Here is a 20,883-nt window from a genome sequence, read left to right as displayed (position 1 = left end):
AGCTTTAAATGCTGTCTATCTGATGGTGACAGTTGTGCTGGTCTACCTGGTCTTTTATCTTAGGAGTGCCGTTTTTTTAACTCCAGCTTTGTTTTTCACTTATTTTCATTAACACACATGCATACAAAGCCATTCCAACCTGGAGAAACAACAATCTGAAACACACCAGCCACATTTTGAAAGAAAACCTATCCACAAAAAAAGAAAATTACAGTGTAACATCCTGTTTAAATCTTACTCTTGGTTTGACACTTTACTACATATGACCTAGTTTATGCAAACTATACACTGAATTAGAAATAAAATCTATATTGCAGATTCTCTGCTGCTATTATTGGTGTCCCTCAACTGTAACTGTGTTTTTGACTTTTCAAAGCTTTTAAGTGTGTATAAAACCTTCGTCTTGGGGGATCAAAGTCAACAGCCAAAGAGCAAAACAATATATGAATAAAGAAGGTAGTTTTTAAGTTTATATGAATTTTTTTTAGTTAAAATAGATTTTAAAACATTACACTAATTTTCATACTAACACACTTCAAAAATATGAAAAGTATATGTTGCATATAGCATAAAAAATTGTGGTAACACATTATTTGGATGGTTCACTGTAGATGCTTACTCTGTTTTTAACTAACTTTTAACTAAATATCTATTAAATGCAACTGACCTCGACTATTAAATTAGTCTCTAACCCTAAACTTGACCCTAACCCTAACATCAAGGCAAAACCTACACCTAATCTTAAACCTAACCCTAACCTTAATGTTGCTGATAATCAACTGATTATCACCAGAAAGCTTGTTAATAATATAAGTATCTGCAGATCTTATACAGGGGACCATCCAAATAAAGTGTGACCAATTTGGTTGTACTGCCGCTGGTGGAGGGGTTTCTGGCAGGCCAGCTCGAATGCCGTTGTAGTCCAACTTTGGGCCACAAGCCACACTTTGGGAAGATCTATAATATTTGATAAAGACTGATTAGTGGACACCGTCTTGCCTGTTTCATAATGATTTTTTGTATTTCGTGTTTTTTGCATTGCGCAATCCAATATGTTTAGGTTTGCATTTCTGCAAATTCAAAGATTTCACCGGTCACTTGTCTGTCATAAATAGAGTTATTCCAGATTAAGGAACACATATAAGAAGCTTCTCTTGCAGTAATGAGTGTGATAAAAGCAGTTTAACAGACAGTTAAAATTACCCAGGATGTTCTGCACCCAGAAATTACACTAATCAATGATGACTGTTTTTTTTTTGTGCAATAAACGAGTTAAATAAAGGCAGGCCTGTTCTTCAGGGGGTTATCTCTCATTAAAAGGTCAGGTTTTGATCACAGGGTGTCAGCAGCTGACATGAGCGGCACTTTGAAATATTCTGTAATACTTCGTAACACCTTAACACTAAACCACTTTAAAAAACAACAGTGTATATTTTCTCTAGACTGGTGTGTATATTTAATATATTTCAAATTATATACATTGTTGTTGTTGGAAGAAAACCCTGTATCTCCAAAATGTTAACTTTACAGGAGAAGGAAAAAACATACTTTACTTTTAATGTAAGTCAAAGAAACCAGACTTTTTTCCCCCAAGTCATGTTGGATGCTTTCTTTTGGTCCATTCTTTATGAAATTTCCACACAATGTAAAATGTAATAGGTATTTTCAAACTATGTCAAAAACTGAAAAATGAGATACCAGGTTTTCTTCTGACAACAGCGATATATCTTGGCAGCACGGTGGCACGGTGGGTAGCACTGTCGCCTCACAGCAAGGAGGGTTTGATTCCCCTGCCGGGTGACCTCTCTGTGTGGAGTTTGCATGTTCTTCCCGTGTCTGTGTGGGTTTCCTCCGGGTTCTCCGGTTTCCTCCCACGGTCCAAAGACATGCAGTCAGGCCAATTGGACGTGCTAAATTGCACCTGGGTGTGAGTGGCTGTGTCTGTCTGTCTGCCCTGCGATGGACTGGCGACCTGTCCAGGGTGTATCCTGCCTTTCGCCCGAAGACTGCTGGGATAGGCTCCAGCACCCCCTTGCGACCCTGACGGAGAAGCGGCTTAGGGGATGGATGGATGGATGGATGGATGGATGGATGGATATATATATATTTTTTACATATTTTCTGTAGATTGATTACTTGAGCCTCACCACAAGCATTTCAATGCATTTATGTCTTGACATGTTGTGCAAACGACGAATAAACTTGAAACTAACGGATGCAGAGGAACAAACTCGGGTGCAATGCAGCACATGAGCCACCCACTCCAGCCTGCATGCAGAGAGCACTAAAAGACACCAAAACACTGCAGCACTCGCAGCAGTGGGACACTGCCTGCTAACGTGTCGGGAGGCAGTTTGTATGAGTGCGTAAGGAAATGAAACTAGAGCCACAGCACCCAGTGCAGCACCCTGCCCGAGTACCTGCGTCCATCTCCCACCACACAATGGTACCCCTGAAAGAAGGAGGAGTTCTGAGGAGCTCTGACGATCAATTCTGATGATTTGCTAGACCAATATATTGTCTTTCTACCTCTACCTCCACCCATGTGTCCTAGTTCGATACTTGGTATCCTGGTAAGAAAGGTAGTAGAGTTACAACACCTCTTATTTGGCAACAGGCATCACCTCAGTAACCCAAAATATGCTGAATATTACCTCACCCATTGTTAATAGTTGTTACTGCAAGCATGTGCACTCATTAGCTTCTTCTGGTGCAGATTCATGGCCACTTATGTGCAAACAGCGCTCTCTGCTGGAGAAACAAGCCATTTCCAAAGCCGTGCACATGTTACATACAGAAAAAACAAGGTTTTCCGTTGTTAGAATGGAGTCACTCTGGGATTCAGATATTGAGGCTTTTGGAAAGACATGTAGAATTACATTTTCAGAATTTTCTGAATTTATTTTATTTAAACCACCCAGACACTTAAGCTATGCAGAAAAAATGCACATTTTCTCAGATAGTATGGAATTTATTCTAGTGCAGCTTTTAAAGGCCCCATTAAAACTCTATGTTTTAGCATAAGTAAATAAAGTATTATATGTACACATTATTAAATATAACTTTTTCCCTTTTTTCTCATCCTGTTCCCAGGCACTTCCAGGGATGACAGGAAGTTTCTCCGCTTCAAAAAGTTCTATGGCTAGAGCCCGCCACTATACGCTCTCAGAAAAAAAGGCACGACACTGTGACTGGGGCAGGACCCCTCTTGTCACTGTGGTGGTACCCTCAGGGGTGCATCCCAGTACCTTTAGTCAACATAACTGAACCAGAATCCACTGAAATGATCTGCTCTAAGCTGTACTGACTCCACACACCCCGCCTCGCCTCCAGGACTTTTATTTTATTGTTCTGTTTTAAAACAATTCGGTTATGAAAAAGTACAAATATCTACTTTTCCACTAAGAAAAACGTATGTAAGGTGCACAGTTGGATCTTAAAACCACTGTTGCACCTTTGAGGGTACACTTACATCGTTTGTACCTTGATGAATGAATCATGTACCTGCATGGTACCTTTATTTCTAACAGTATAAATACACTGAGTCGCGGCCGTGTGATTGGCTGATTAGCTATTTGTGTTAACAAGCAACTGAACAGGTGTACCTAATAAAGTGGACATGTTGGGTCCAGCAAGGCATATAAATTTTGGGGCGGTCAACATCGCTGCTGGACTACATTCAGTACCATTACGGAGCGGCAGTTATACCAAACTACACTATTTCAAAAATAATGTAAGAAAAATAAAGTTTTGAGTTTGTTGTTTGTTGTTTTGTTGTTTTTATTAACAGTATCTGTCTGTATCCCAGACCACGACTTCTTTGATAACCCAAAGTACTTTTAGTCTAGATAGCCAAGTGCATTCACAAGCAAGAACCTTTACACTTTTATTTTAGGGACAATTGAGATGGAGTACTTTTAGTACTTTATAAAGAGTACGTCTACTTTTACTCAAGTAGAAATATAGATAGAGCACTTTCACTCGAGTAATATTTCACATAGTGCACATCTACCTTTACTGAAGAGCAGCTATGACAGACATACCAGTCGGGAAATCAGAATTAAAATGAAATTTAAAATGAAAAAGATGCCATAATTCTTCATTTTCAACACCCAGCCTCTTTAGTTGTTTTACCGCAGAGAGTCACACAGAAGCAAGTTGAAGTTCCACGTCTGCATTATGTTCAGCTGCATGCACTCAAGATAAACCTAATGTAAAGTAAAATAAGTCTTAACGCTTTAATTTTCCTTCACACAGAACTGGATACAGAACAGCAAATGCTAGACAGTCTTATACTGACATCAGATTAAGAATTAGGACAAGGGCAGATATAGACAGATAGACAACAGCATGCCTGCTAGAGATCCAATCATCTCAGTGACAAATGATTGAGTGTGCATTCTAGGGATCTAGTGCATTCCTGAGTCAGACTTTTAAGCCAAGATGTGAGAAGAAATCAATTCATCATTTTGCATAAAAGCTTTTCTCACTATAGGCAGACACACTGCTAATTTCATATGTCTGTGACTCAAACGTCCATATTTCAGCAAGTGTGGCAAGAAGGAATAAGTGGCTCCACACAATCAAATACACTGGTTGAGCTATTAGAATAAGTGAATACAAAACTTCTGCTAGAGTCTGACTGATGGACTGATGGATTCTATAAATTAGTCAACATTCTGCAGTTTTCTGTGGCATTTTCACTGCTTGAGATGTAAACAAACTCATCCAGGGTGGTATGACGTATAGTGGTAGAGAGAAACTTAACAACTCTGATTTCTTTACAGTGGTGCTGACAGGAACCAGGAGGTGATGTCTACACCACAAATATTGGCATTTTATTTACACATATATATACCAAACCGCCAATGAACCTACACGTGGTCATAATGATAATCAATAAATAAGTTTTCTTCGGGTACTATTTTAAGTTAAGTGATGCTTTTTTAATCCCACAAACAGGGAAATTTCTCCTCATCCGTGAAGTGAAACACCACATACACACTAGTGAATACACACACTAGGGGGCAGTGAGCACACACTTGAGTGGGCAGCCCAATCCACGGTGCCCTGGGAGCAGTTGGGGGTTAGGTGTCTTGCTCAAGGACACCTCAGACATGGACTGTCGGCACTGGGGATCAAACCGGCAACCTTCCGGTTACAGGGCCAGTTCCCTAACCTGCCCATATGTTGTCTTCTAACGGCCTGTGTGTACCTCTCTGTCGTGAATAGATTTTACAAAAAACTTCAGATGTCTGGTTCCCATCACCACCACTGTGAAAATTCTGAGAATGGAGCATTTCACATCAAGCCATCTTGAATGACTTTGTTTGGATCTAAACTATTTAATGATGCATTTGGAAATAATGGTAGAATTCCCCTTTAAGCGATGCAACTAATCGAAAAATCCAGTAAAATCCCATTTAATAGAATTAGAATTAGACATTGCAATGTAAATCCTTTGAGCGTTTCCCTGGTCTGTCATGCAGAGAAAAACAAGCTACCATATGCAGGATTCCCCTCCCAGAGGACTGCTGACGTGACCCTTTCAGCACTGCATGCTCATCACAGTTTCACAGAATCAATTACCCCACGACACGCCCACTAATTATCTTCCAAGGCTCTGAACACTCATTGGGCCTTCTGGAAAATCCGGCCCATGTGACAGCAAACCACCATTGGCTGTGTGGCGAAGAAGCGCTGACAATGCTGCAGTGGACATATTCTATAATTCTTGTGTTGTCTTTGACCTTAATCTCCTCTAATCGTTTGGTGGCCTAGAGAAAGAGTCTGATTATTTTTGTCTAAATTATTCCACGAATACAGGAAGTGCTTCCTGTTGAAATTTAGGAGATATCATTGCTGCCCAAGTCAAAACCAAGTCTATCCAAAAACAGGAACTTTACAGGAAAAGGCCAAAACGTTCTTAAAGGGGAACTCCACCAATTTTCGACATAATTAAATGATGCTGATGTAAATAAAGTCATTCAGAGCGGTTTGGTCTGAAGTGCTTCATTCTGAGGAAACTTGCCAAGCCAGATTTACTCACAGCGGTGGTGAACCAGAGGTCTGAAGAGCTTTATGCCTCTAAAAGCTCCCTCACAGAAAGTTATTACATGAAATGCTGTTCTCTGAGAGTTTTGGGATAAATTTCTGACTGTATTTTAACCCATTTATTTTATTCCACTTATCACAGAGGGTTACACGCAGAGCACTGTAAGGTAAAACTTTTCAAATGTTTCATTTATTATTATTTATTTCTTCATGACTATTTTACCATCATCATCATTACATATAAAAACAGAAGGCACGTGTAGGTTTACCAGACTTTTTTGGTAGTGAATGAAATGGTTATAGACGTTGTGACTCCTGGTTCCTATCACCACCACTCTAAAGGAATCTGAGTCTGTACATTTCTGCACTATGAACCATTTCACATCAAACCACTCTGAATGACTTTGTTTACATCTCAAGGACTGTTGGAATCCCCCTTTAAGTAAGTAAGACTTTTTTGATCCCACAACTGGGGAAATTCCACCTCTGCATTTAACCCATCCGTGAAGTGAAACACCACATACACACTAGTGAACACACACACACTAGGGGGCAGTGAGCACACTTGCCCGGAGCGGTGGGCAGCCCTATCCACGGCGCCCGGGGAGCAGTTGGGGGTTAGGTGTCTTGCTCAAGGACACCTCGGTCATGGACTGTCAGCCCTGGGGATCGAACCGGCGACCTTCCGGTCACAGGGCCAGATCCCTAACCTCCAGCCCACGACTGCCCCCAAACCCCCTGCCCTTTAACCTTTAATACAAGTTAATGTAAAAATATTTTATTCTATGTAGATCCTGAAGTATTTCTATTTGTCTATTTCTCCATTCATAATGAAGTTTTTACACAATATGAAAGGACATTTGTCAAACAGAGATGCATGGTTTTGTTTGTACAGTGACGATATGTCCATCTACCATCGTTGGATTATGCTTGATCGCATGTGTTTCATCAATAAACAAACTATTTTTGTGAGCAGATCCTTTTTCTATTCGTCACCTTTGGAAAGCGAAAGAAAACAACCAAAGCAAATAAACGGTTATATTATGTGTAAGATTATCAGTTTCCCAGCAACTGCGAATTAAAAAAGCTTTCAACCAAGCAAACAGAGTTTACCCACTCTGTCAGAGCCACGGAAGAGCTCTGAACTAAGCTGCCCAGGGCAAAAATCATGTTTTAAATCTCTGATGCAGTAAAAAAGCAGGACAGAAACCACCGATTTGCTGAGTAATTAAACTCGCACGGCCAGATGACCTGCCAAAGTCCGAAGAGAAGCGGAGGAGTGCTGATGTCAATGCATGTCATGCAAATGCAGGCTAACACTACAGCGTCCTCTGCTGAATCTGGTTCATGTTGTTCCCTCACATGGGGCCTACACATAAGGCTGAAAAATGAAGGACGTCTAAGTCAGCAGTAGATCATCTACCTTATTCAGGGCAGGCCGAGATGTCCCAGTGGCCTGTAAAGTGATGAGAAGTGAGATTCGCTGATTCTGGACTGAGTGTGACTCAGCAGAGTTCTCCCTCTGTACAGAAACAAAAGCCGGAACAAAGAGGTGGGCCAATGTCTGGGCTTACCAGAGACAGAAGAATGTCTGTCAAGGTCAAGTTGGGTTCGAACCTGAATTTCAAGGCAATTTTGCATAGCAAATAATTAATTTCAGTGGTGAATCATGATTATCAAAGCTAGGCCTTCAATTTGGGCCATAATTGACAAAACTTAATTAAAACCTGAGGGAAAACACCTACGTCTACTATAACGCTAACATTCCTTCTACTGTGGGACCTAGTAGAGGTTTGGTAACTCTAAGCGAACATTTTTTGGCAGAATACTTTCAGAAGACGTTTGACAGGGGTGAGACGAGCGCGGAGGGACAGGCAAAACAGGTTTAATATCCGAAGGCAAAGAGAATGGTCAAAAAACAGGCTAGGGTTGGTATCAGAAATCATTTACATTTATGGCATTTGGCTGACGCTCTTATCCAGAGCAACTTACAATTTGATCATGTTACACAGGGAGGCCAAGGTGGTGTTAGGAGTCTTGCCCAAGGACTCTTATCGGTATAGTGTAGGGTGCTTGCCCTGGTGGGGGATTGAACCCCAGTCTACAGCGTAGAAGGCAGAGGTGTTAACCACTACACTCACTAACTAACCAACCAATCACAGCAAAAACGAAGCACACAGAATCTCGTGGATAGACAGATTTCGTAGTCAAAAGCCAAAAACTGCCAGCAAAAGTACGAGAGGGTGAGACTAAAGACGAAGTCGGTATAAACGAGAAAGAAAAGGGTCATAACGTTCAATCATAGAAACTCTAGATAACCGCTCAGTATGTTCTTGGTAGAGAAGCAATACCTCACACTGAACCCGACTATACCCCAGTCTTAAATAGTGTCTGAGTCCGCCTGAGGCATGACAAAGACCTAGAGTGACACCTTTCCTCGCAAAAACTGGACATCTACTGGACATCAAAACATGATTGCTTAATTCCTCTCTCATTGGTTTATCTAATGTGTCCGGACTTCTCTTCAGTTCTTGAAATCTTAATCAATAGAAGAGCGTGTTTATCTGTTTCTATGTCTACCTAGATACCTGTGATATCTGGGCCCGCCTAATTGGACCTCTGAATGTCCCAAAATCTTTTGCTTCCCCGAAATTAAAACTCTTATGAAGTTATGCTGTCCATTAGAGGAAAAAATAAATTTGCTATTCTTATCTAACTAGAGCTGCAGCACTGGTCTGCCTCAAGGTGGCGCTGTAGCAAACTAGTTCACCCAGTTGGTCCTTCATAGCCTCGCAACTGTTACTATGCCTGGGATACTGGAGGAAAGAGCAAACTGGTACTCACTTATCAACCCAAAGACAGAAGAGTAGATGTGTAAGACCTCATGTATGAAAAGGTTTATTACCAAACTAGAAAAGAGCATTTTCAGAAGAACTGTTAAACCAATCAGTGCAGCCCGCTGACACTTGAGAAGTCAGCCAACATGTGGACCCCCATGAATACCAGGGGGTATTTCGCATACTGAATATCACAGAGAAAAACAACTCCTGATTTTCCTTTTTGGCTCAGGGTTTTGAGAATTGAACCCTTTTGCTTCCACTCAAAACACTGGAATGAAACAAGAGTAGTACTGTAATAGTTGCAGAGTTTAAATACAGGCCTGATTCTTCTGAATACAAATTTTAAAATGTATTTTTGAAGTTTCCAGAAATGATTAGGCCATTTCTGAAGACCTGAGGGTTCCTCACTGATTCATTCTTAACAAAGTGTCATACAATGTTCATGAGTGACGTTATAGAAACACAACCCCTCGGGTTCCTGAAGAGCCATGTTCGAAAAAGATCTGTATGAGGAACCTTTCATCAATCAACTTAAGGGTTCTTCCTGGAATATTTACATTATGTGGAGGCTCTTTATACTCTGAAAATTTGGGTTCACTTTGGATTCAGTTTTTTTTTTGCCATTTTTTCAGGGTTTGGTTCAGGTTAGACTAGCTAGCCACATACCTGCAGAGCAAGCAAGCAAAGTTTATTTATATAGCGCTTTTTACAACAGGTGTTGTCACAGAGAACGTAATGCTTTTGCACAGCATAAGATACGGCAGATATGTGATTTTTCATCGAAATGTGCAATGCAAGTAGCCGTTTGCTTTTGCTGACAAAAATTTTACAGCAAAAAACAAAACATTCCCTGCATCCAAAACCGCTTACTACTACTCTATACATACTACAATAATAAATGGAATTCTAATAGTGGAGTAGTGCTTTTGGCATACTATTATATATGTACACTGTTAGAAATAAAGGTACTGTGCAGGTATATTTTTCCTTCAATAGGGTACAAACAATGTAATGTACCCTCAAAGGTACAACAATGGTTTTAATGTCCCATTGTGCACCTTAAATACGTTTTTCCCAGGTGGAACGTATGCACGTGTGATGGGGTGTGTGGACTCAGTACTTAGAAAATATGACTTCAATGGATTATGATACAATTATGGTCCCTGACTAAAGGTACTGAGATGTACCCTTGAAGGTACCACCCCAGTGACAAGAGGGGTACTGCCCCAGTGACAGCTTAGTACCTTTTTTCTGAGAGTGTATGGTGGTATGTGGTTTTGTACACTGCACAGAAGTGCATGTACAAGGACGTGTGGATAGCCAATCAGAATGCAACTGACAATTTTGGCTGTGGCCAGCTTTGTGTGCAAACCTTCTTGGAAACAGAGCGTCTGAGACTAGGATCAAGCTTGGATTCAAAACTGGTTGCTGTGGGTCAGAATCAAAGAAGATAGCCCTGCTCACACTTGGCATTAACATCGTTTTTCAGTGACCTAATCATAAACAGAAGGTGAGATGTACAGCCGTTCACACTTGGCATTTGCATGTGTCTCAAATGCCTCTTCAGGGACCGGATTTTGAGACTGGAGGAAGGATACCACCCACATTTACTACATCAGCGTCTTGCTGCATTTTCTGTCAGACAAAAATGTACCGCAAATTTGTTTCTGTATAAATGAAAGAGCTGCTACAAACGTTTAGACTACACGAACTGCCAATGTGTCTTTCAAGGCGCGTTAGCGTTTACACTATAAAGCCCCGAGACACAGTGTACCCCTACGTTCATACCTGTACTTAGCGCTGTCCATTTATGATCGGATCACCCAGAATGCATGTAAATCCCAAGTTTAATCAGGTCCATTGAATCATGAAGTCAGGAGCTGTAAGATAATGTAAGGCAATTTTTATTACATAATACACTATCAACAATGTTGTCTTAACACATTTTAAATGGAAAACAAAATAAACTAATAACACAGAGCTTGAGAATTGCCTGTAGATGGGCTGGACCAATGTGACATCACAACTATCACAACTATATGGTAGTCTGACACACTCAGCTTTCAGGTTTCCTGCCAGCAAAAGTGGATATTCTGGTCGTCTTGGGTGAAAAAAAAAACAAGCCAGGAAATTAATTTATAGAATATTACTGCATTTCAATTGCAAACGTAATACTGGTGAGAAAAATTGTAATTAAACATTTTCCTCAAATCCATCCAGCCATCCATCCATCCTCAACTGCTTATCCGGGTCTGGGTCGCAGGGGCTGCAGCCTAAGCAAAGAGGCCCACGCCTCCCTCTCCCCTGCCACCTTCTCCAGCTCTTCCAGAGGGATACCGAGGCATTCCCAAGACAGTCGAGAGATATAAACCCTCCAATGTGTCCTGGGTCTTCCCCCGGGGTCTCCTCCCCGTCGGACTGGTCTGGAACACCTCCCTAGGGAGGCTTCCAGAGGCCATCCTTACCAGATGCCCGAACCACCTCAACTGGCTTCTCTCAACGTGGAGGAGCAGCGGCTGTACTCCGAGCCTCTCCCGAATCGCCGATCTTCTCACCCTGCCTCTAAGGGAGAGCCCGGCGACCCTGCGGAGGAAGCTCATTTTGGCCGCTTGTATCCGTGATCTTGTTCTTTCGGTCACTACCCAAAGCTTGTGACCATAGGTGAGAGTCGGAACGTAGATTAACCGGTAAATTGACAGCTTCGGCTTCTGGCTCAGCTCTCTCTTCACCATGACAGGGTCCGCACAAATCCGCCTGTCAACCTCTATCTCCATCCTTCCTTCACTCGTGAACAAAATCCCAAAACATTTAAACTCCTCCACTTGGGGCAAGAATTCACTCCCGACCCGGACAGAGCATTCCACCCTTTTCCGACTGAGGACCATGGTCTCAGATTTAGAGGTGCTGATTTCCCTCAAATCGTTCAGCCTTAATGTCCACAGCACATCTGAGCTAGTTGTCTTCAAAACTTACAGCTTCTTTTATTTATTCTCTCATTTTTAGCTTCCTTTCGATTCCTTGCCACAACTCTTTCCCTCTCTTTATTGCATATTCACAAATATTTACAAAAAGACATCTACATATAGGCTCCAGATTCCTTATAGAGTTAAAGCAAATATTTTGTGCAGATCACCCTGTGGTGCAGGCAGGAATACATTTTTGGGTAGGCCTGTGAAAAAGTGGGTAGGCCAACTTGGTAGACACAATTTCCAAACGTGCCATGTCCTGCAGTGTCATAACATCAGGGTACAGCTTACAACTGACGACAGTGCAGTCATCACCTTACCTATTCCAATGCTTCCACTCTGTGGTGATGCAAAACAATAGCAAGACTGTGTACATGTTAACCAGACCGCTGGACTCACATAAACACAGCCAGCACTTCACTAACAGCATCCATCCCCTCACCACATGCACAGCTGAGACAGGGGAAAACAACACAGAAACTAAATCTAATCATCTTAGGCTTACATAATGCCACAGTGGGTATGAAAACGCCTCTTTAACTGATGCACTGAAGTAGACATCTGCTTTGATATTTTGACACTGCCATCCTAGCTTTTGTAAAAGTAGCAGACCACTGACAACAACAACAGCTTAAACTTTGCTTTTTCTTTCTTTACACAACCCCCAGGTACATCTTTTGACGGCACCTCCAGCTTCAAATTCAAATTCAAGCTTCAGATTCAAACACTGGCACAGTGATTAAGAACTGAAGGCTTGAGGCAATGAGGCAATTGAGGCAGTTGCTAAGTAGTAACTGTACACTCTCAGAAAAAAAAGGTACGACACTGTCACTGGGGCAGTACCCCTCTTGTCACTGTGGTGGGACCCTCAGGGGTACATCTCAGTACCTTTAGTCAGAGAGCATAACTGAACCACAATCCACTGAAATTGTATTTTCTAAGTTGTACTGACTCCACACACCCCGCCTCGCCTCCAGGCTTTGATTTTATTGTTCTCTTTTAAAACATCAGTTTATAAAAACGACTTTTCCACTAGGAAAAACTTATTTAAGGGTCACAATTGGACCTTAAAACCACTGCTGTACCTTTGAGGGTACACTTATACTGTTTGGACCTTGGTGAACCGATCATGTACCTGCATGGTACCTTTATTTCTAACGAAAGAAAAGCAGGCGGAGCTTGGCGGAGAGCGCTGTAGCTTTGACCGGCCGCAACACAACGACAGCACTCATGGAAAACAAATGAAATTATTATCTTAAAAATGCTGCTTAATAAATATTGTGTGCTGATTTTATTAGGTGAGCCTGCGATTAATCAAGGCAGGCCCAGGCCCAGGCTTACTTGTGTCTACTCCCAGGGACTACTTTGAAATCCGCAAATGGAGGCAGATTATGAAGGAGATGAAGCTTTACACGTACGGCTCTCCACATTAACAAAGCAGCTAAATGCGGTTTCCATATTTATACCCTATGGCCAGCAGCAACAGAAAACACTGGCCCACATTTTCCGATCCATCAATTCTCATCCACTCATGGAAACTGAATGGATATCAATAACACGGTGGACAAAAAGCTACATAAACACAATAATATCATCATTACACACCTGATGAGACCTCTACTGCTAGTGTGTGTGTGTGTGTGTGTGTGTGTGTGTGTGTGTGTGTGTGTGAATGTACTTTAGTTTAACTTTCACACCCTTGTATGAACCTCAATATTACATTACCACCATGAGCTGAACGAGCCTCAGGCTTTAAAAACAGAAGTCGACCACACCACAGTTAGCCAGCCTTTAGGTCGCATAAGGCAATAAAGCATGGGAATAAAATCCTAGCTAATGACTTCACTGCACATGCCACACAAAGTAGAGCTTGCTCCGCACTTATAGGAACGAAAAATAAAAACAGGATCCTATAGGATCAGGACCATACAGTACTGTTTTTATAAATATATAAATATTTGTCAGATATAACGTGGAGCGATATTTCTAGATTGTTGGAGTTGAGAAATGCTGGACACGTCAAGCACCCGTACACAGGGTGGACAATAGACACACCTGCTTCAGTGAGACAACAGGCGATGAGGTCAACAGCCGAACTGTTTTCTAACCCCGCTTACTTCGTTTGCCACGGAAGCCACTCGAGACATCTATCCCCTCACATCACCACGTCACCACTGTTCACAGAACAGCGATTACACACAGCAGAAGAAAATCAGGGCATTCCCTTTTCATCCAGACATACAGACACCCGACTCTCATCCAGAGCTGAGGCCCAGTGCTGCGTCCAGATTCCACACGTAGGCCATACCACAATAACACGCTGTCTCTATGGGCTGACCGAGACGGACATGTCTCCAAAGACAAACGCGGTGCCACAGCATGCTTCCACCCTGTCTAAACCAGTTTCTCAGTGTGACACAGATACTGCAAATAAAGGAGGCTGTTTTCTCCATATGCACTGTAAGACTAACGATGCACCTGCCCTCTACATCCCCATTCAAACAGGGACCAGGTCTCAGGTAGTGATGCCTCTCTCCGCCACCATCACTGCCTTCAGACCACAATGGGAGGCTAAAGGACCAAAACTATGGATCAGGCAGTCTGGCATATGGGCCGGTGACGCCTCGATAAGCAAGATGGTCATCATCACCATCATCATCATCATCATCATCATCATCATCATCATCAGTCAGCACTGCAGCAGGCCTCTCTATCAATAATGCATCAACAATACAAGAACGCATCTCGATCATACAGCCTGCGGATACACGGTTTCCTCGGCAGTCCCTCCCTCGCGGCGCAAACACCTGCCGTGGCCCGTTCATCACTATCTGCAACATCATCGGTTGCTATGGGGGAAAGAGCGACCGCACGCCATCCTCCTCCTCCTCCTCCTCCTCCTCCTCCTCGGCACATGCACTGCGCCAAACGCGCGACTCGCATATTGCAAATCCGCCTCTGCAGCTCGAGCGGAGCTGCGTGAGGCGAAGCGACGGTTTGGCGTATCTCGCGTGTTGAGGCTGAAGCCGCCGCTCCGCCACTCACTCACCCGCTGTCCGCTCACCGTCCAGCCTCCGTCGCATCCAACCTCCTGCGGGGTCGAGTGGTCGCTGTTCCGCGGCTCGTCTCCAGCCGGTAGGCGCTCTCCTGCTTTTATCCCCCTGAGCCTGAGAGCCTGAGAGAGCGCGCTGCGTCTCTCTCTCTCTCTCTCTCCCAGCTGTCCTACAAGCAGCGACGTGGAATTTCTTTTCCCACCCGTATTCCGACAAACCCCGCCCACTACTGTAAATCATAAGTACATTCCCTCCACGTATTCTCACAAAGCCCCGCCTCTTACACTACACTCTCAAGAAGATGGTTCTTCAAGGGATCCTTAGAAAATGCAAAGCTTCTGTTCAGAACCATGAATTCAGTATGGAACCATCTCATGATTAAATGGTTCTTCTGATTGATGGAGAATGTGTTGTACATGGTTCTGTATAGAACCTTTGGAAAATGTCAAGCTTGTAACAGTAGAAATGGATGGCATTGGCACTGTGTCCAAAAGTATGTGGACACCTGACCACCACACCTGTATGAGCTCCCTGAACAGTCCATTCCAAAACCATGGACATTAATACAGAGTTGCCCCCTTGTGCAGCTATAACAGCCTCCCCTCTTCCAGACTCCACAAGATTTTGAAGTGTGCCTGTGGGAATTTGTCCAATTCAGTCCAAAGATCATTTGTGAAGTCACTGATGTTGGATGAGAAGCCCTGGCTGGCAATCAACTGTACTTCGTCCTGAGGTGCTCAGTGAGGTTAAAGTCAGTCCACTGGAGTTCCTCCAAACCAAATTCATCAAACCATGTCTTTATGGATCTTGCTTCGTGCACAGATGTACAATCAGGCTGGAACAAGAAAGGGTCCTTCCTAAACTGTTTCCACAAAATTGGAAGCATAATTGTCAAAAATGCCTTTGTACACTGTAGTATTAACATTATCCTTCACTGGAACTGAGGGTCCCAAACCCTAAAAACAACAGCCCAGACCATTATCCCTCCTCTACCAAATGTTACTGTTGGCACTATGAATTCTGGTAGGAGTTCTCCTGGCATCTGCCGAATCCAGATTCATCCATCAGACTGCCAGATAGTGAAACACGAGAGCACATTTCCACTGCTCCAGAGGCCAGTGATGTCATGCTTTACATCACATGAAGCTCCTGACACACAGTTCAGAGGCAGTTTGGAACTCTGCATCAGGGGCAAATGTTTTTCAGTACTCAGTGGCCTCATTCTGTGAGTCTGCATGGTTTACTGCATTAAGTCTGAGTTGGTGTTGTTCCTGGATGCTTCCATTTCACAATAATAGCACTTACAGTTGACTAGGGCACATCTAGCAGGGCAGAAATTTCAGAAAGTGACATGGCATCCCATGGCACTGACATGTTTAAAGTCACTGAATGCTTCAGTACTGATGGAGACAGATGGGGAAGAGAGGATGGTATAGGAGAAAAAGAAGAGAAAGAAAGTTGCTAAGGGAACAGAGGGACATTACATTCAGTATTATATGTAGGTGATGTGATTGGATCTATAACATTTTATTCTATTTGCATGGCACACAGACACTCACACCCAGGGGCAATTTAGCATGTCCAATTGGCCTGACAGCACATCTTTGGACTGTGGGAGGAAACCCACGAAGACACGGGGAGAACAGGAAAACTCCACCGGTCACCCAGCCGGGGAATCGAACCCAGGCCCTCCTCACTGTGAGGCAACAGCGCTACCCACCACGCCACTGTGCCGCCCACCACTTGAACATTTCACTCCAAAAATTACACAGATTTGGGCATTTCCAGAAAAGGTGGGCAAGAGAGTCCTCAGCAGACTTACATCGATCACATAAAGGAGAAACAGTAGGGTAGATTCTATGTAACCTAGTTTTTGAATAATGACGCCTATGTGTTACTTTGAATTGAATTAACTGATGTCTGACATTCACAGAGCAAGATTCTTCTGAGACTCTCGCTCCAAACAGTATCATCGATCTGTACACAAAGTTAAGAGTTAAAATTCTACCATGCCGAGAAGTAACCATTTACCACAGGATCCAGAAATGCTGCCACCTTCTCTGGGCCTGAGCTCATTTAAGATGGACTGAGGCGAAGTCGGAGTGTCGTGTGGTCTGACGAATTTGAAATTCTTTCTGGAAATCATGGATGCTGCATCCTTCAGTATAAAATCTACCTGGCTTGTTATCAAACGCACAGTTCAAAGTTCTGTAGGTTGACCTACAGAAAGGAGGTTAAGAGGGAGATGAGCAGAGAAGAAGAAGCAAAAGAGTGCAGAGATAAAGATGGAGACAGCCAGTCAACTGATTGAGACAGACAGGGAGGAGAGCATGCTAGAGGAGAAAAAGAAGAGAAAGGTGGAGGGAAAGCTGGTGGGAGAGCAGAGGGAGAGATGGCGATGTTGAGCCGAACTTCTGCAGAAGGAGCCCGAGAAGAAGGAGAGAAAGATGAAGAAGAAAAAACAGAAGAAGGCTGAGTTAGAATATGATAATGGAGCACAGATGAGGACTAAGGAGGGCTGAAGAAACACAGCAAAAGCTGACAGGGTGATGTTTAGTGATAACCAACTTTCCCTCACAGTGAAAGGCGAGAATCTCCTCTAAGGCAGGAATCTGGAAATGAGGAATGCTTTTCTTAATGAAACATCTGAGCAGAGAAACCTAAAAGAAACGGATGCGAAACTGGGCTTTGCATTGTTGTGCAAAGGCCAAGATTAGTCTGCACATGAGATTCAACAGAAGAGAGAAGACTCTGAACTTTCTGTAGAGGCCTCAACATGGTCATGGTCACAAATTTGCCAGGTTTTAATGGAGTAAAATCCAAGATTTCCAGTGTGGTCTTACACTTTTGGAGCCCCCTCTATACTAGGTATGCTGTGTACTATAATAGAGGTGTATAATTTGGTACACTAAGCATGTATTTGAGTGCACAAAGGTGCATAAGTATGTGGTAACGTGATATACTAATTGTGTGACATGAGTAGTGTTTTAAATAATTTGAGCACACTTTCATTGTGATTTACAAATGAATATACTTCAGTTAAGGGGACTACACCCAGTATACATAAAGCATGTCTTTAAATAATCCGTAGAAAGCCAAGAAGCTGGCATTTTACAAGCATCAAGTAAAATAAAGAGAGCTGTAGATGATTCTGAAATGACTCTTAAAGATGCAGTGTATCAAGAATGAAGTTCTAAATAAAATGACTATCCGGAACGCCTCTAGTTTCAAAAGTCATTAAATTTTGAGGCAGAAAACCTAACAAAGATGACAGAAATGAAAAGAGAATGACCGTAAGGATGATCATTTAAAAACCGTTGATCTTAACATACTAGAAATATTGCATTAAACATCTAAAATACTTTTTGGTGGCGTTTGTAATGTTTTATAAACCTAAAATATTGGTCTATAATATTCAAAACTGCATCATTGTTATTGTGTACACAGAAAAATTCACACTTCATGCGTATGAGTGAGGGATGCTGTCAAGGGATCACTTCTAGAGGCGGATCTGCATTCCTCAGGGTCTTGTTGCTCCTAGCTGAAGCCTCGGTTACTGTGGCAACAGGAGAGAGAAGATCGGAGTCATTCACTACCAGGTAGCTTCATTCATGAACATTCCTACATGCGCACACAGTGTAATGTGCTTTGGTGTTTCTCTGCTATTTTAAAAGCAACACAATAAAAGCACTTATAAAAGTTAGGCACTCTGTATTTGTAATAAAACTAAATCAAGCAAAACTCAGCTGATCAGAGTTATTGTAATTGTGTAATTGTGCTCTGCAGCCCAGTGGTTGAGAATCCGTTCGCTGTGCTTTGTTTGCTGCTTCTTGGAAGTTTGTCTACTTTTTTGGGACCTAAAAACTTGCCAGACTGGGACCTGGCTTTGTCTTTATGTTGACAATTGCATGTACAGTATACACTCACCAGCCACTTTATTAGGTGATAGTAAAAGGTTGGACCCCCTTTCACCTTCAGAACTGCCTTAATTCTTCGTGCCACACTTTCAACAAGGTGTTGGAAACGTTCCTCAGAGATTCTGGTTGGTTATTTGAGTTCCTGCTGCCTTTCTATCATCTGGAACCAGTCTGCCCATTCTCCTCTGACCTCTTACATCAACAAGGCATTTTCGTCCACACAACTGACCGCTCACTGGATATTTCCTCTTTTTCGGACCGTTCTCTGTAAACCCTAGAGATGGTTGTGTGTGAAAATCCCAGATCAGCAGTTTCTGAAATACTCAGACCAGCCCGTCTGGCACCAACAACCACGCCACGTTCAAAGCCCCTTAAATCCCCTTTCTTCCCCGTTCTGATGCTCGGTCTGCACTTCAGCAAGTTGTCTTGACCACCTCTACACGCCTAAATGCAGTGAGTTGCGGCCGTGTGATTGGCTGATCAGCTATTTGTTTTACCTAGTTATTAGTACCTAATAAAGTGGCCTGTGTGTGTTTTCTTAAGATCTGTGTTCTAGAAATACTTCTAATACCATTGATATACTCAGAAAATCATGTTGGAAGTTATCACTATAGCAACAGCATATCATCATATCGTCCACCCCTTTTGTCTAATGAATATTTCCAGCTACAGGTTTCTGCTCTGACCTGCAGGTTGGGTCAGTGTTTATTTGTTGGAGCTGTAACTGCGCTGCAGAGCAAACTCCTCCAGGCTCCTCTCACACTCATCTGCAGGATTTATCACATCAGTGAATTTTTCCAGCCTCGAATGAGACACATTCCTCATGGTCAATTAAGTTACAGCATCCCAGGTTCTGCTGGGATGAAGAAAGCCCACCTGCGTCACCCTTTGTACTGGAGTTACTCTCACAAACCGCTTCTTGAGCTGAAACAATCCAATCTGCGGTCTGTTTAACTGCTTTATGTAAGCGGCTTTGTTTCTTCTGAGGAGGAATCAGAGGAGAACTTCACATTAACAGTGTTGGCTTTCCTACTTCAGGTTCGGTTTTATAGACTAATGACCACTCCAGCGATGTGGGCCAACAGGCAGGCAGAGCAAATCAATGGCCTAACAGGTAAAAGCTGCTCATTCCAGGAAAACAGTCACCACCTTACCTATTTGTAGAGCAGGGAATGGGATTAATGTTACTGCCTGCACTAAAACCTGCAGTTAACTTTTTATTAGTGTGTTTTTCTTCTGCCTTACAATTAGAATGAAGGTAAAAGGGTCACTATGAGGGCAGTCATCACATCTTGCTGTAACAAGGTATAATATAGATGTGGCCTATTATTTTCTGTTATTTGAGGAATTAAGATCTTTTACAGGATATCTTCAATCTTAACCATCAAAATGATGTGGATAGGCAAAACACAAAATACAGCCAGCAACAGCTCATCACATCATCATAAGATGGTCAAGATCACAAAAACATGGCCTTTAGTCTTTAGAAAAAACTATAATAAACGTGTAGTCTTGAAGTGAACTGGCATTCGGTCATGGTTATGGTCTTCACTGAACCTCTGATAGATTCGCATAAGTAAAACAAAAAGCCTACTGGTTTCACAATGTCCTGAATAACACGGTCTAACAGCAGCCTTCACAACTCTTGGTTAAATACACTCACCGGCCACTTTATTAGGTACCTGTTCAGTTGCTTGTTAACACAAATAGCTAATCAGCCAATCACACGGCTGCAACTCAGTGCATTTAGGCATGTAGAGGTGGTCAAGACAACCTGCTGAAGTGCAGACCGAGCATCAGAACGGGGAAGAAAGGGGATTTAAGGGGCTTTGAACGTGGCGTGGTTGTTGGTGCCAGACGGGCTGGTCTGAGTATTTCAGAAACTGCTGATCTGCTGGGATTTTCACACACAACCATCTCTAGGATTTACAGAGAACGGTCCAAAAAAGAGGAAATATCCAGTGAGCGGTCAGTTGTGTGGACGAAAATGCCTTGTTGATGTGAGAGGTCAGAGGAGAATGGGCAGACTGGTTCCAGATGATAGAAAGACAAC

The 20,883-nt window shown here is 42.7% G+C and overlaps 1 protein-coding gene across 27 annotated transcripts in view; it reads right to left on the bottom strand.

The window, feature by feature from the left end:
• Positions 1–15,108, bottom strand: part of nrcama (neuronal cell adhesion molecule a) — a 118,789-nt gene extending 103,681 nt beyond the window's left edge. For 14 of the 27 annotated variants that reach the window (XM_037542348.1, XM_017706486.2, XM_017706487.2 and 11 more), the window contains exon 1: positions 14,910–15,107. The gene's annotated coding sequence lies outside the window, so the exon portion shown is untranslated. Of the gene's footprint in view, positions 1–10,682; positions 10,775–14,909 lie in introns of all 27 variants that reach the window. The other 13 variants (XM_017706481.2, XM_037542353.1, XM_037542354.1 and 10 more) reach the window with 5 other exon arrangements.
• Positions 15,109–20,883: the final 5,775 nt, after the last annotated feature.

This window comes from Pygocentrus nattereri, chromosome 11 (assembly GCF_015220715.1).
Source record: "Pygocentrus nattereri isolate fPygNat1 chromosome 11, fPygNat1.pri, whole genome shotgun sequence".
Lineage (NCBI taxonomy): Eukaryota > Metazoa > Chordata > Actinopteri > Characiformes > Serrasalmidae > Pygocentrus > Pygocentrus nattereri.
This window is presented reverse-complemented; position numbering and strand designations above follow the sequence as displayed.